At 41.3% G+C, this 17,545-nt stretch overlaps 1 long non-coding RNA gene across 1 annotated transcript; it reads left to right on the forward strand.

Moving 5' to 3' along the window:
* Positions 1-7,748: 7,748 nt before the first annotated feature.
* On the forward strand, positions 7,749-15,991 carry LOC310895905. Its single transcript, XR_014581041.1, has 3 exons — positions 7,749-7,985; positions 13,470-13,572; positions 15,171-15,991. It is a non-coding gene; the product is annotated as an uncharacterized lncRNA (long non-coding RNA).
* Positions 15,992-17,545: the final 1,554 nt, after the last annotated feature.

Raw genomic sequence — 17,545 nt, forward strand, 5'->3', positions numbered from 1 at the left:
TCTTTGCTGTTGGAGGCAAACAAATAAATGACAGCAGCTGTGCTTTCAACAGTTGTAATTATGTCACAGTTGAATCTCCTGAGAGTCAGTTGTCCACTGTAAATATTAATTGACTAATCAGGTGCAAGCAGCTAAAAGAAAAGCGTTATGCAATTGCTTCTCCAATTCTGTTGCTGTCGATGACGGCAAAACCAAGTCCAAGAGACTGTGAAAACTCATACATAGCTGCATTTTTTGCAAAACTCACGAAACTATGAGAAATTATCAGATGAAAAGGTATTTGACAGAAAGACAGGCAGTCTTAAAAGAGTTTAACTGACACACACAAAAAAAGGCATTTCTTTATACACTGAGAATAAAAATGCCCTGCCAAGGTTTCAGCTATTTCCTGCATTTGATATCTGGGCAGGGGAGATGGAAGCATTTGTTCCAGCTGAACAGCAGGAAACAAACTGAATTTATCAGCAAAGGAGAAGCATGAGTTTAGCTCCATATTAAATCTGCTTTTCTTGATGTCAGGGAGCTACGCGGTCCCCTGCCAGGCTATGCCAGTTGGTCTCCAGGCCAGAGAGCGGGCCCTCATTTATTAATAGCAGGAAAATGTGGTTCCACTTCCTGAGAACCACTTTTATTTCCATAGCAGGCAGCTCCATGACATTTCTCCTCATCTTTCTCTATTTACCATGGACAAGGAGCACACCGGAGTCCAGCTGCCTCCTCTCAGCACCACTAACTCGTTGTGTAATTCCTTTTGTATCCAGGAATAAGGCCTTCAAGCTGCTTTAACTCTTTTACTCTTTTTTATTTTTTATTTTTATTTTTTCAGATGAAACAGCACAGAGGTAGCTTATAACAAGCAAAGGAACTGTCTCTAAACCTCTGCTCTGTCAGATTGCACTCCCCATTCAGCATGCACTTTAAATCCCCTTACAAATGGTTTTGGTAACATCACAGAGCAGCTCACCGGATTCAAGATAAATAATCTCTGGAAGACCTCCCATGTCGTAATGCTGATTTCAGATCCATGTAAATGGCTTAGCTCTGAGTATCATGTGGCCACCCAGCTCCAAGCCTCTCCCAGCTTCATTGTTCATGTGGCTGAAGCAGACCTTCTGCAGAAAGGCAGGGGCATCATATGGGAGAGGGCACTACACAACGGGGAAGCAGTACCTCTGCTTGCTCGTGTTGATTTGTCCTGGCATTTAACAAGGCTCAGCCCTCAACCTGGCCTTGAGTCACCAATGGACACCAGTTGTGGGTCTGGTGCCACAATGCACAGTGTCATGGATTTACCTCTTCCTAAGCCTTGGCAAAAAAGAACATTTCAGTGATTCAAACAGCCGTACATGAGAATAACGGCTTAATCAAACCCTCAACTAGAAAAACAGAATTGTTTGATGACTTTAAGCAACTGCTAAAAGCATCGGTCTATCCTTTCACCTGACTGCTGTTTAGAGCAGAAGTCACTGGGGCACAAGTAGTCAAAAGCATTGAAGCGCTCAGTCCCAGCCAACATCGGTGGGAGTTGCAGAACCATATAACCATAAAACCCGTCCATTCAAGTATGAGAAATAAAGAAAAAAAAAAAAAAGAAGAAAATGAGATAATGTAGGGTCACCCCCATCACAAAACCAACAATGGCCCTTTTCACAAGCTTACTGACATATCCTATGTTTCTGCTGCTAAATAAAACAGGAGGCAAAATGTCTGACCTCAGTCAGACACATGGGCATGTGCTAGCAGTTAAGTAGCATGAAAAATCAGTGGTACAGGGACCTAGCAAATGCCTTGGTCTGATTTTCTAACCTATGTATTTGTATCCAAGGAGAAGAAGCAAAAAATTCTGTGGGAGAAAAGGAGTCACCACATGAATGATTCACTACACAGAGGAAAACAATTAGGACACTGGACAGAGCAAAAGGCAGCTGAAACTGTGAACTCCTCCTGGATAGGAAGGTCAAAGTGTGGTTCTCCTTATCTCCTGAAGACAAGGTAGTGATAAAACATGCAAGGGAAGAAGAAGGGATATATGAAATACCACAAGAGAGAAGTGTTGGAAGAGATGAAGACAACAGGGTAACAGAAGCAAAGCAAAAAAATAAATAAATAAATAAATAAATTTTGGTCAAAGAAGTGAATAAAGAAAGGAAAAATAAGAGAGACAAAGAACAAAAATAAGACTTTACATCCCCTATCACCTGTTTTCCTAATTTTGCTTGAAAATAAGTTTCTTCTCTTTCCTCCCTTACACCTCACCAATTCTACCAGTCACACTACCTTCCCTCCCATCCCCTTTTTCCAGCCAAGTGAAAACATTGATACGCAGATCTCTATCCTTCTGCCATGCACAGAAGAGTGTTTAACACCTCTCATTTAACAAATCATTTTCCCTACATAGCCTTTGCTTAAAGATCTAGCTAATGCACGATGCAGTTATTAAAGGGTAAAGTCACTAAAGATGAGGAATGTTCCATATCTACAGATGCATCCGATAAATTCTCCATCTTATCCAACAACGTCCTCCAGCACATTTTTCCCCACCAGTAACTGGAAAAGATCAAATTTTTGAGAAGCTGCATTTCAGCTATACATCCATCCATTACAAAATACAACCTAAAGGGATACAGAGGAGGTGAGGCAGTGAGGCATTAGTCAGATGATGCACCTGCTCCCTGGCAGACTGTAAAATCCAGAAGGTACAAGAATATGCAAATCTAAACAATAATTTCCTTTCCCTAAATTAGATGTGTGTTAGTGCCAAAAGAACATAGTGTGTTAGCACATGAGAAGTTTATTTGTTCTGTTAGAAAAAGGTAAATGCGGAACAATTTAGGTCACATAGTGTTTGGACAAGGGGTTTGTAACCATGAGTGGTCACATCATCCATTTCCAATGGTTAATTTTAATTTGAGGGCGTAGAAGAGTAAGAAAAATTAGATGCTTCCTGGTCTTGTTGTATAGATAAGGAAGTTGCAGCCTGTAGGCTTATTTCAGCCATTTTTCAGCACACAGGGTTGAAGGTTACTGTCCCCAGTGGTCTGCAGGCTAAGGTTACCAGGCGAGAGCATCCAAATCTGTTACAGCCAGTGTAAGTGATTTAAGTAGAGGGCATTATGAGCCTGGCTCAGCTGGACATTAGGACAGGAAGCAACGGCACACAGTGCTTAGAGTATGGCAACACCTAGCAGAGATGAGCAGCTGGGGGCTAAAACCAGAAATCTTTTCAAACACCATGACTTAAGCCTCAGAGGATATAAGTTAATGGCCTAAAGAAAAGGAGGTGCAAGGGAAAACATCAGACTCTTTCCAAAAGTGCTCTAGAGATAAAAGAGTATCTCCAGTAACAGGATCTGTAAACCTGTCAAGTGTAAGGGGAATTGATTTCAACATTGCCCCCAGCCATCCAGCATCACTTCTCACCTCTGCCCTAAAACTCAGCCAGGGCCATGCCAGAGCCAAGCACCAGAAACCTTGAAGGCACGTCCTTGTCTTGGGTAGAGCAGTGTCATCAGACTAACCAGGGTACTACCAGATGTGAAACCACTTTCAGAAATGTTCCTGGAATAAGGAATGTTGCAAAATTTAACATATCTGACATGGTGAAATACTGACACTCAGGTACACACCTTCAGAAGATAGGAGTGAGGATGACAGCAGTAGGAGAATGGTATACAGTAATGAAACAGACTGTAGACACATGATTTGGTCAAAACCAGAATACTCTTGGGTCAAAAATTTGGGGAAGACAGAGTTTAGAACAGAGACTGAGATCCCTGTGAGTAACTAGAAGTGGAGTTATTATAGGAGAACTTCACAAAGAAAGTTTGGAGAACTAACAATACTCATAGACTTTACTTATTCCTGGATGCAAACATATTTATTAATAGAATTATTTAATAACAAAATTATTATTAGTCATTACAACTACGGTGGCTAGTGTTGCTTTACCTTTAGTCCAGATAGACTAAAGAAAAAAAAAAAAAGAAAAAAAAAAAAAGCAGGAACTTAGGAAGATAATAAAAACAATTGATCAGCAAAGAAAACTGCACTTTAGGGGTCAGATAATGCAAGTGCAAAAGTCACATAAATAGAACAATGAAAGATAATACAAAGGAAACTAAAGTAAATGGAATCATAGAATAGATTTATTCTCAGGAATTAACTCATAATAATAATAGCCCTCCAACATCTAGTCGTTTGGAGGATTCACATGCATGGTTTTGCTGTAGTAGCAGATCCTGTTGCTATGTTTACACTGCTAAAAAATATAAAATAAAATTAAGAGAGAGAGAGAAGGCTAGGAGATCCATTCTTGTCCATAAGACTTGTATCCACATTTCCCCTTTCTGCAAGAGATTAGTTTGGGAAAGTACTAGTACTGAACTAGTACCAGTACTAGTACTGTACTAGTACCAGAACTACCAGTACTATGCCAGAACTTCAGTACTGTACTAGTAGTAGTACAGTACTGAAGATCTGGTCCAAGGTCTAATACAGCAAAGAAGGAATTTTCACACTGTTCTCCATAGAAATTTTAGCATAATCTGTGTTTATGATAATTACACTGGCTTGGAAGATTGTACATGACAGAAAAGTGTATTTCTGTTAGAACCACTTCAAACCCAGCAGAAACTGGGTGGATGGCTAGAACCGAAACAAAGAGTTACCTTTCAGTCATGAAAACATCAATGCAGCTGACAGCTCAGAACAGACCGTGAGTCCATGAAAATGTACTTGGCTATAAGAAATCCATGTGTAGAAGTCACTAAGTATTCATGATTTCACTGTCACCTCTACAACAGTGGAGCAATCATTAATCTGTCATGGTACCTTTCCACAGCCCAGGATATTCTCTGATTTTGTGATTCTGTGATCTATTTATAGGCAAGAACTGGGAATAAAGGAGAGACATATGATCTGTACTCACATGTTCCAGTACCTAACATCCACATTAATAAGAGCAGAGGGTCTCTCTGGGCCTCAAAGTGCAGTGCCATGTGGTCAGGCTCCATGCCCTGCAGTGCTATCCTCATCCTGGAGAGCCCAGAGCACAGCCTGGATCCGCAAACACTTCATCTGTAGGAACTGGGACTAGTGAATGTGTCTGGTCTGCTCTGCATCAGCTGCTCCTGATGATGATGCACGTAGAGCAGATGGTAGCATGGGTAGCTTGAGGCAAAGCTGGAGCAAAGCAGCCAATTAAATTAATCTCTCCTCCATCAAGCTCGCTCCCAATATATCTTGGTTACACTGGTGGCAGATTTATCATTCAGCCCTGTCTGTTGGCACAAGTATTAGCTGTATGCAGTTGATCAGACCACACTTTTTATAATCTGAACATTCTGAAAGACAAAAAATTAAAATAATTTAAATAAATTAATAGCTTGGCACCGGCTGTGCACTGCCCTCCACCCTCAGCCAGTCTTTGACACCTATATGAAGTGGGTGTGAAGTGGCACCACTCAAGAGGTAGAGGGCAGGGAGGATCAGAGCCAGACCCTGAGTGATGGAGGCTGGCAGGTTTCCACTGAAATCAGCGTGCAGCTCTCCAACAACGGAGATCGTGCCAGCTTCCATAAACTGTGGGTCTGCTCGCAGCCCTAATATCCAAACAGCTCTGCACATTTCTTACCCAAACATGGCCATCACTAGAGTTCTCAATACCCTTAGCACCTAGAAGCAAGGGACAGACTTGCTCAGCATCACCTTCTCACACAGCTATACCTTCTAGTGACACAGCAAAGAGAAGCAAGGTAGGGCATCAGATTTGCTCTCAGCAGATGGAAAGAGACACCTGTCAGGAGCTCAGGTGCTTTCTCATCTCTGTATTTGCCAGTTCTGGTCACCTTTATTGCTCCTTAAACTCTGAGGGTATTCCTCTCTGAACATCTACTAGAGCACAACCATCCATATGCCCTTATTAAATCCCAGGCAGCTGCTGACCCCACTCAGGTCACCGAGGATAATGAACACAATAGACATAACACTTGTCAAAAATAAAGATCTTATGAGTGTTTCATTGACTGCTCTCTACCATTGCTCACTGTTAACACCTTCAAGGGCAGAGACCCCATCGATCCCTTCACCACTTGCCTGGAGAGCCAGCCACCAGGCTGGAGATATTATGCAGAAGCCAGGGGCACCCAGCGTTCTCAGGACTGTCCTCAGCAGTAGGCACATCCCATCACATAAAGTCCACAAAGATGTACATCACACACTGAATCTACACAGGCTTTAGCCTCCATGAGCTGATAAGGATATTCTTATCCCCTTGAGGTGATGCTATCCCTAAAGGAAGTTTTAGCTCTCATCTTGACCCAACCAGTAGCCAGCCCAGGATCCTTTTAAATTCAATGAAATCTGAGGGGGGGGGGGGGGGGGAGAAAAAAAAAAAACTTTCTTCCACAGCTCCTGCTCCACCACTATTGGTTGGGCCAGAATGGTTTCCCACTGGGAAGTGGGGGCTGTCCACAACCAAGTGTAGAGTTTTGAAATAAACCCCTAAAGCTCATCTTCCCCACTTGGAGATGGGCTCATTCCTGATGGTTCAAGCAGACAGCAGTTTTCTGTGGCTTCAAAGGCTCACTGTAGCATACTAATGAAGGAAAAAGAAAGGGAATATCTTCATCAGGAATAAAAATACCCTATGCAAGAAGATACCTGATATAAGAGGGCTTTGTAATATTACTGATGAAGACCTAATCAAGTCCAAGAGCTAGATCTCAGCTATAGTAAATTTCAAAGTCGAAACACCAGATTATTTTTTATAGTAATGGCAACTAAAGATGGTTAACAGAGATATCAGTTCTCTCAGTTAGGTCCTCCTTAGTTTAGATTCTGGGACCTCAGCTCACAGAAACAATGGCAGATCTTGGATTTATAGTAATTTCTCCTGTTTCCTAAATCTTCTAGCCTTACTTGTCTTACTAAAAGACATGCTGTACTTCATCCATGACCTATTGGATTCAGCACAGGATTTCCTAAATGAAAGTCTATGGCCTGTGTTGTCAGACTAAATGAACTTCATAAACTTTTCTATCTGAACTATCTGTAGGGCAGTTAGTGTAAATCTGCATGGTTTTACTAAAGTTGCTGGAGTTATATCGATTTACACCAGCTGAGAATATGTCTCATTTTTAATTTCTTCAGCGATTTGAACCAGCATGATAAAACTGGTGTTAGCAGAGGCTGAGCCAGCCCATTTGCATCCTGTGGGGCTACTGAGGAGCAACCCTTTCTGATCCAGATGGTAATTCAGCCCATTTTAGCTGCAGAGTTTTTTTCCTTTCCCACTTTGATTCAGAATTTGTCACTCATTGTGGGGAGGATGAGGCTGTGAGGCAGGTGCTTAGAGACCCATACTAAATTACACACAGCAAAAAATCTGCAAAATGTATTTCAAGAGCTGGAAACTTACCACGTGTGACTAAAAATTGCAGAGAGACAGAATTCTAATTTCTAGATTAGCAATTTCATCAATTAAAGGCACATTTGCAATCCTTTCTTATTTGTCTGCCAATCTGCATCTACTGCTAATACGAAGCTATCATCATAGTAGAAACCCAAATGGATATTTGGTGCCATGGGCGTATGACAACATAAAGGTTGGAGGGTTTTGTGGTGTGTGTGTGTTTTGGTTTGGGTTGGGTTTTTTTTTTTTTTGATTGATTGGTTTTGTTTTGTTTTTAGGTAAAACTCCTATGCTTAAATAGTTTTTTTTTTTTTATGTATTTGCATTAGTTTGTGGAATTCCATAGTTCCTATTAAGCAGAGACAGGTTATGAAACAAGAAAATGAAACTAGCTTTTCTGTGTGTTTGCAGAGTTGAAAGGGCAAGGTTTATATTTAGGATAATGTGATAGCTGGTTACACAGGAACAAAACAGCTCCTGCCGATCCACCAATTCTCAACACATTTTGCAACTGTACTTTGACCCTCAAACCCCTCATGAGTCCAGCTGTCTCCTATGAGTGTCTTCCAGCTCTGTAAGTCCAACCTTTGGTGTTACTTTGCTAAGCTGTCATAAACTTTGTTTAAATCCAAGCTAAACTTTGCAGGGCCTCAGCTGAGATACTGCGAGCTCAGGCAGCCCAACAGTGCCGGACAAATTCCTTGCAAAGACATATGATGGTGTCATTAGCAAAAAGCAGGTCTGCAGGTGAGAAAATTGGGACTGAAAGCAGTGCCAATGGGACAAACCCACAACCCTGGAAAACACAACTGAGCCCAGCCTTTCTGCATCCAGACTCAATTATTTTAATATTTCTTCATGTATTTAGAGTCGTGTCACTAAAATTGTACCTAGAGTTGCATCCATCCCCGCAGGACTGATAATTTTTGCACTTCAGCCGTGTTACAGCCAATTGTTGGAGTGACACTGCCATGTTTCCTCCTGTCACAGGTATGCCCGCAGTATCTCTTTCCCAATACACAAGGAGGGAAGGATGCACATTCAGGGTTAGGGAAGATATCCAAAATTCATTTGCAATCTCTTTATGGCCTATTTGCACCTGCCAGCAGGCACAGAGGGTTAAATCCCAGCTTGGGAAGTCTTCCAGATGCCCACCAAGCAAGACAGCATCCAGCAAAAAGGGCTGCTTTGATGGTAAATCCTAAATGGATTAGATAAATCCAAGAGGATTTAATGCCAGACAGTGCCAGCCCAAGGACGCCATTATCTCCCCGTTGGCAGTGGCTCGACCATCACCTTGAAGAGGTGACGAGCAGCTCCCAGGGGACACGGTGCCACCGCCAATCTGCAGAGCAAACCTGCAAAGGTGAGAGGAGCAATGGAGGGCTACAGCCAGCTTCTGCTGCTGGTAGCTGGGCAGAGCCTCACCATGACACTGGGCAGCTGCTGACTTCTCACCTGGTGCCCAAAACTGCCTCTCAGTCGCTTGTGATGTTCTCTTCCTGGCACTTTGTTAAGACACATTTTAAGGATCTATTGCTTCATTCTAAAATCATCTTTTCAATCTGCATTTGCACGTGTCTTCCTTTAAATCCATTAACCCTTATAATTGACTTTTTGATTTTGATTAACTTCTTTTGAATCTCTGCACATCAATATGCAGAGGTCCCATGTCTATATTTTTTATGATAATGCTTTAAAAGATATATTATGTTCTTTGGCTACAAGCTAGTAATAACAGAACTCTGGAGTTCTGACTTTATACTTAAAAAAAAGTTTATAAAAAGCATACTACCTGGAATAGCTACCTTAGAGCTATATATCTCAGAAATTGTTTGCCTTTCCAACACAACAAGGTTTGTTAAAGTTTGGTGGGAGTGCAGAAAAAGTTGGATTGAGTTATTGTTGGAGCATCTGTGAGAACTGAATCCAAAAAGAACCAGACAGTCTCATAAATCTAACCTTTTTCTAAGGTACATTTGGGAATTTTTACGGTCATTATTATGGTGGACAGAGTACAGAGTACATGGCCTTTTTTAATTCTAGAACAGGATCAGATGAGCTGTTTCCTTATACATAAATCACATACTACATTACTTGAATTGCTCTAAAACCCACAGGGCCTAGCTGAGATTAAGCCCTTGTACAGACAAGTGGCAAGAGATAATACCCATTCTTAAGAATTTACGATACACGTGAGTAAAAATGTAAAGGCTATCAACAGTGAAACTATTCCCATTTTTCACATAGAAAGCTATGGCAGGGGGAGCTGAGAGGGACTGTTTTTAATTCTGTCTCACTGAAATTCAGTTATGTCTTTAAGAACATCCAGTTCTATGTAACCTCATCGGAAGTCATCCAGGATGCTCTTAGGAGGATAATCCCCCATCCTGTATGGTATGGAAATACCAGTGCTGCACTTCTCAGTGTCCCATCTGGAATGGGAGCCCTAATGCACACCAGGTGGGAGTTGTCAGGACTCACTCACTAGAATCCAGAAAGCATATTGATATTGCCTATGGCAAGAAGATGCAGAAGTAAAGATACTGTCCTTCTGTAATCATGTCAATATTTATTCATCCAGGCTGGTCCATTTGCCAGTAACTCCCTGCTTTCTTTAGTCCAAAGACAGCCTCGGTTCACCAAGAGCCTGATATCTGAAGTCATTTCGCTACATATTGTCAGATCCATAACTTCAGATACCTACTTTAGAAGTGTCTATACCTAATCTAGTCATGAAAGCTTTCTTCGCAGTCAGCAGAGAGAAATGGGTGTCATTACTGAATGAGTCCATTTCTCACCTCATCTATTTCTGATCCATTTCTCACCTCATCTATTCTGCACACAGATGAATCTTTCCCTTAAAGCACCTAATTCTCTCCTCTTGTCATTAAGAGGGTCTACGCATCTGGTCAGATAGATATCTAATTATGCAGAAAAATCCCACCTACAGAACTTGGAAAGAAGGTCCCCTAAGGCTTTCAGGACTTCCAGCTGACATCTAAGTGTACTAAAATACCTTTTAAAATCGAGACCTTAATGCCCAAAGGCTCTCCTGTGCCAATCCCTGGTTTCCCCAAAGCCTTGCTGTCCTGGAGGTGGCTGAGCACCTGCCTGCCAAAGGGAAGTACTGAGTGAATTCCTTGTTTTGCTTTGCTTGCACATGCAGCTTTTGCTTTCCTTAGTAAACTGTCTTTATGTCAACCCATGAGTTCTCACACTACTTTTCCAAGTCTCTCCCCCCTCCCACTGAGGGGGAGTGAGCAAGCAGCTATGTGGTGCTGAGCTGCCTACCAAAGTTAATCACCTCACAAACCCAAGAAAATCCTGTGCTCAGAGTTTGCTGAGAAGGAGAGACGCAACCAGCTGCTATGCAGCTCTGTACCATGCAGGAAAATAATATTCTCTTTGCATTATTTATGCCAAATTTAGTGGAGTAACCTTCTGCTCTGTTCCTCTGGAAGTCAATGATACATCCACAATATCACTGGATCAGCAATACCTGCTTTGAAAGTGAACTTCTAGGCTATTTCTAAGAGCTGAATCAGCTGCTTTGCTGTTCTGTCCCAAATGTCAGGAGGAAGCTATCCTGGAGCAACAATTTCAAGAGCACCACAAGCATTTCACAGTAGAGACTTGGGGTACCTAGAGGAAGCAATAAACGTCCAGCATCATTAGTATGGTGTAGAATACAACTCCTAGGACTTAATATCAAAGAGAGTCCAAGATAATGGAAATGAAGGACTTAGTAACAGAGTAGCATGAAATTATACTCCCTTCTAGATGTAATTACTGGACTTGTTGCATAATTTGCTTTGTAGATACCCAGTTACAACTTGCAACAAAAGTGTCTTTGCTCCCCCAAGGTCTGGTTTCCAGAGCAAAAACAGGCAAAAGAGGTACCATATCCGGGCTCATTCCATCATCAATCCTTGTCAATATGCATGGATATCTCAGAACCAGCTTGCAGACCACTATGTACTGCCTGGCTGAGCAAGCCTGAAAAGCTTTTTTCAATGCAGTTACTCCAAGTCCTGGGTTCTCCAGAGGGTACTTTTCAGCAGTGCCTGCAGCCATCATTACAAATTTATTGTCTACACAACCAGCAGAACTGCCTGGCCCGCAAGTTAAATCCTAACCCCACTAAATAGGTTACTATCTTCTTCTGGATCACCAGAATATTAAGGCCTCCAGGAAACTAAAGCACTGTCACTAATTTGCAGGTCAGGAATAAAACCTTCACTTCCCAAAATGCCACATGCTTCCATTTCCATTCTGCTTTCAGCAGTACTACAGAAGTACTCATAGAAAGGAGAAAGGCAGCTAACACACAAGGTGATTGATCACCTCCTTTCCCTCCTGCTTAGCAAACCTTACACTCAAACATCCAAAGGGATTAAAAAGCAGGAAGTCAAGGAATCATCAGAGCTTTAGATTCTATGCAGAAATATCCAGCTATCCCATACAAACACTGCATGAGTTCAGATCTCCAGCCTCAAGAAAAATGTCAGGTATCCTGCAGGAATTTCTGCTGGCATTACTGAAACATTCACTTTCAAAGCAGGATAACCATGAAGAAAGCAAGAAAAACAAAGCAATTCAGATATTCTGCCTAAGAGAAAACAAAGATAGCATTTCTGATCCCTGTCTCAGATGCAGAGGCAATAAAGGCACTGATTTGACAAACACAGGTGGGTTTCTCACGCCCGGTGGATATCACATGCCAATGAAAGCAAATTGAATCAAGCAACTTGAGGTACGCCTGTTACTAAAGGCTGCAAAACAAATTAGGAATACTCAAGACACAAAAAGAGGTTTAGCCATACAGAGCTTGACTAGGTTTAATTTAGCCTGCTGAGAAGAAGGGTAAATTAACCTCCCTGAGCTCCGGGATGCCACAGCTGGATTACTACCTCTCCCTAGCATGCTTCATCAAAAGCTGTGCTAGGGACTTCTTATGGAAAGTACAGGTACATATATACTGCCTGATCTCACGTGTAACAGGTAAAATAATAACTGCTGCCACCTGTCCCTGCTCCCAGGGGGTTAATAGCTTTCTCAGACAGAGAAAGGCTGAGGCTGTAAAGTCTGCCTCCTTGGAGATTTTCAAAAGCTGTCCGGGCAAGGTGCTGGGCACCCTGCTTGAGCAGGGAGCTGGACCAGATGAGCTCCAGAGGCCCCTTCCAACCTCAAATATTCTGTGATTCTGTGATGCTGAGATTTACTCCTCAGCACGCCATCTGGTCTAATCAAGGAGGCAGTGCCCTTTCCTTATACTGAAATAAGTCAGCATGGTTGTAGTGGTGACAGCTTGTTCTTAACTTCCCAACAAATAGCTGGAGTGCAGGTGTTTGCCGCAGTCATCCAGCTTTCCTTTAGAAATGTACTGAGGGAAGTGTCAGGCCATGAAACAGTTAAAAGTGTCTGGGGAGGAGACACAGAAAACTAATGATGCTTCATGAGAATTTAAGAGAGTATTACATAACACTAATGGGTTTAGATATCCCATGGCATGGCATGTGAATGTAATAATTTAAATTAATAGCAGATATAAGTTTCAATATGTTCTAATGCAGGTGATACATGTTATGTGATAATGCAAACACTTATCACAGAGAATTCTGGTTTCTTCCTCACTGCCGTGTTCCAAGCTATCATGGTAGCAGAAGCAAGCAGGGCAATCATCTTGATACAAAACCTATAAGGCCATGGCTTCATGCCTGTTTATCCAGGACTAACCTGGCCCTGGAAAGCCTTACAGGGCAGGAAGTACAATTTCTAAGGCATAAGAGCAGTCTTGTCATAGAATCATAGTCATAGAATGGTTTGGGTTGGAGGGGACCTTAAAGCCTGTCTGGTTCCAGCCCCCTGCCATGACAGGGACACCTCCCCCCAGCCCAGGCTGCCCCCAGCCCCATCCAGCCTGGCCTTGGGCACTGCCAGGGATGGGGCACCCACAGCTCCTCAGGGCAGCCTACGACAGGGCCTCACCACCCTCAGAGTAAAGAATTTCATCCTAATCACTAATTTCTTCTGTCCTGCTCACCCACCACTGCAGGAGAGGACCCCCAAGGCCTACCCATGGAAGAAGGATCTTGTTCTTCTTACACCCTCTGTCCACTGCACTGAGGAGGAGTGGTATTGGAAACCTGGAGCAAGAGGTCAGGAGAGGGTGGGTGAGAGAGGCAACAGGGCTGCAGTGAATGACAGAGCCCCTTTTAAATAACATTACCTGGTTTCTGAACTTTTAGCATTTAGGTAAATGCCAGGTAAGCCTGCCACAGATCTGTATCTGAGCTGCTCAAGCCGAAAAGCCTGAAGTCCTTGTTTAAACTGGAACTAGAATAATGTGTTTTCAGAGCTACAAGCCCGAGGCAGGAGAGCAAATGATGAAGAAGGAAAGCCAGGGTGATCTGGTGAAGCCTTAAAGGAGACTGAATGTCCCAGGTCTGCTACCATGCGTGCAGGCAGATGAAGGATGCACGATTAACAATTATCCTGATGTGATAAGCTGTGAAAGGAAGTGTGCTGCTGCACTAATTAAAAGCACTATTTTTTGTGCCCAAAAATCTACAGTTTCTGCTGTGTGGTTTAGGGGCTGGTCACAGCAGGAGGATCCCCTGGCACCCCAGGACTGCTGGGCCCCCATTTGTGGGTAAATAGACCTACAGCTAGGGAGGTGTTTCTCTTCCTACAACTCCCATGTGAAACTTGTCATTATTCTCCAATATGTCTCGGTACCTGAGCCATAAAACAAGGACCAGGTCTTGCCTGGAAGATTGAGATCAGATTTTCAGAACAATGGTTGCCTTACACTGAGCATTCATACAGCATCCAGCAGTGTGGGGCTGTGGTCTCAGCAGGCATCTCGCGGTTGACAGTCATACAAAAAAAATCACAATAACCAGAAGAGAGAAGTAAAATCAATTTTAGGATGTACAGCCGCAGCTCTAATATAGAAAAATTAGTTCAATGGAAACTCAGTTTCTTCACTGAACTCAAAAAATAGAATAATGGCAGAAAAAAAAATAGAAAATGGCAGGCTTGAAAAAAAAAAGAAGAAAAGAAAAAAGAAAAAAGAAAAAGGAAATATCTGTTAAAAACACTTTCATTTGCATTTTTTAAGCAGTGATGACATTAAATTGTGCAATCTTTTAAAAACAGTTATGTACACCCAAAACAGTAGTTATCTTGTAAGAAAAATAAAAATTCTACATTGCCTACAGAAAGAAACAAATAAATTATGTTTTTATAATGACAAAGGATTTTTAAAAGAAAATCATGAATCAACTACTAAAATATATTTAAGAAATCCTCTTTTAGCAAACAGCCATCAAGAACAGTCTTAACTTAAATAAAAACTGTCTTAACTTTTACAAATTCATTTTGCATTCAGAGTCACAATATGATTTTCATTACAAAAAAAAAAAATATATATATATATATATACATTTCAAACAGCTTTTTTTTTTCTGGAATCAATGAAATGCTTCAGAAATACCAGCACAAACAAAATAAAAACTAAAATGGTGATAAAATTGAATCAACTGACTCAGAAAATGATTAGCAGCACCTTTTATTGTCCAAAGGGGTAAAACAGAGTTCCCTTGATTGAATATTTTAGCCAGCACTAGAGATGGGCAGCACAGTCATTAGGCCAGGCAGCAATAACAACAATATTAACAGATAACTCATATTTATGTCAATTCACACGGTGACTCAAGAAAACTCTAATATGATTCTCTTCTTTGCAATTCAGGGTTGACATCAACACTGCAGTGGACAGCTTCCAAAGGACACATAAACCAACTCACTTCCAAAAAAAAAAGTCTCTCCAGCAATTTTGCCTGCAAAAAAATAAATGCAAGATCCTCTCTCACTGCCCTTTTTTTCTGGAGGAACGGGGGGGTGCTTTACATTTGCAGGACCTGCACAATAGCCCCAGAGGTCACAGTCTGGGGTGCTGAAAAGCAGTAATAAATCAGAAGCCAAACCGTGCTCTGGTTTCAGCAGGTAAAGTGTTCTCAGCTTCCATATGACAGTGTGTATTAGAGCAAATTCAAGGGAGATGTCTGATCAAAGGATGCAGCCTGAAACAAATAAAAATTGCACTAGCCTTTTCTCCTCTGAAAAGTGGCAATTCAAAGCTTGCCTGAATGAAAACAACTTTTGATCTCTGTTGTCTGTCTGGGTTTGAACTGGTAGGTTTTCTGCAGAGCTTGCATTTAAGTTCTGTAGCGTTACTTTTGGAAGCAGGGAACATTTCTGGACTAATGGGGACAAATACAATACTTAATACAGAAAATAACTATATATAGCAATTATAGGAAATACTACGGGTCCATTACTTCCTGATGGAGATGTTAATATGAACCATTAAGCAACACATTGATTTAATGTTAGCAGAGAGTTCCCATTTTCTGTACTGCCATACAGCCAAAGATTGCTAAGAGATATCACAGCACTGAAAGGTTATTATAAGATGCTTTTAACGTAGGCTTCTGCCAGAAATTGTGTTTAACATGAAATATGTTGCATCTTTTTTTTTTTTAATATCATTGATTGTATCTGTCTGCTAGTTCTGTGCTAATTCTAAGTTATTACGCATATAAACCATACTTTTTAAATGAACTCTCTTGTTTGTGATAACTGTGCATGGATTCATGAAGGACATTACAAATATATATTAACTGGTGCCTGTGTGGTTCTCTTAGTAGCCAATTTTTAAAGCACTCTGTTATTGAGCAATAAATTTTCCCATAACAGAAACTATGGGTTCTGAAAGGTTTCCTGTGGGACACTTTTAGCTTTTCCCTGATGAAGGTAATAAATTTGGTAAGTAATAGTCTAAATATGGTAAGTAATAGTCAGGAGAATAATGCATTTGAATAGAAGAACTGCACTAACAGGCCCCTTGTTTAACTGCAAAGACCCATTAGGTGTTACAGAATCCAGTCACATCTAGAAGTACAAGTGTGACCTTCTCCCAGACTATCAGTTTCCAGTCATAGCCTGTTCCTCTCTGCCAGCTTTAGTATCTGACCAAAGACAGGGGGACCTGCAGAGAGCATCCAGCCCCAGGCACTGGGTAAGACCAACCACACAGCTCCACTATCATGCTGGTTTTGTGCTACCCAAGCTATACAGCCTGTCCTGTGAGCTGTGAAACTCAGAGTGCCACCTACTACCACTGGGACTGTCTACTGCTCATGGCAAAAGGAAGTTGTCTGAAAACATCAAGCCACTTCAAATGATTTTTTTTTCCGTACAAAACATTTCTGTTTTAGATTTATTTGAAATTTTATCAATGTTTTCAAACCAACAAAACCCAAATTCATGCTAAGTACAGATGAAACTTTTGCTACAAATCAAACAAAATGTTATCATCCTATTTGTCTTTTTTTCAGTTTACTGAACTTTTCAATTTAAACTTCCATTCATTCATTATATTTTTAGTGGTTTTTTTGCCAACAAACCCCAACATTGCAATTCCAGTTTTCAGATCTGATTTAACCTGTACAGGAGGAACAGATTTCCAAAGGAAGAATTTATTGCTTGCACCAATAACAGATCAAAACTGTACTTTATCAGAATATGTAAGTCACAGCTGTGGTATTGCTTGTAAGGCTGTTCAGTGTACAACCTGGCCAATCAACTTGTCATGTCCAATCAAAAATAGAGGCCAGAATGCAGATTTGAGCCCATCCACTGTAGAGCAAAGCTGAAATCCTCATGAAAGATCACTTAAGTGAGTGGGCCTGGAGTTTCCCACTCATTCCATTTTAGCTATTTCTTCACAACATGCACTGTTTCCATTTAGCTGTTGATTGGCATTTGCTGGCAGCTTCACTGGAACAGATTAGCAGAAGAAGGTGAGATTTTTGAGGAAAGGTGAGAGACAAGTTAAATTAAAAATAACACTTGTATGAGCAACGAAAACCTTTCATCTTCCCTCATTGAATGTATGTTTTAAGATGTTAATATATTTTAGTGAAAGTGTGAGCTTCAAGAAAATTATGTATTATAAGAACAAGATTTAGAATAGTACCTGTGTGTTAATATTGTCATTACTTGAACTGAAAAATCTGCAAAAGGCTGACTTCATAAATAAGTCAAGCAACTACACTAACCCAC

The sequence above is a fragment of the Anser anser genome, assembly GCF_964211835.1.
Source record: "Anser anser genome assembly, chromosome: 3".
Classification (NCBI taxonomy): Eukaryota; Metazoa; Chordata; class Aves; order Anseriformes; family Anatidae; genus Anser; species Anser anser.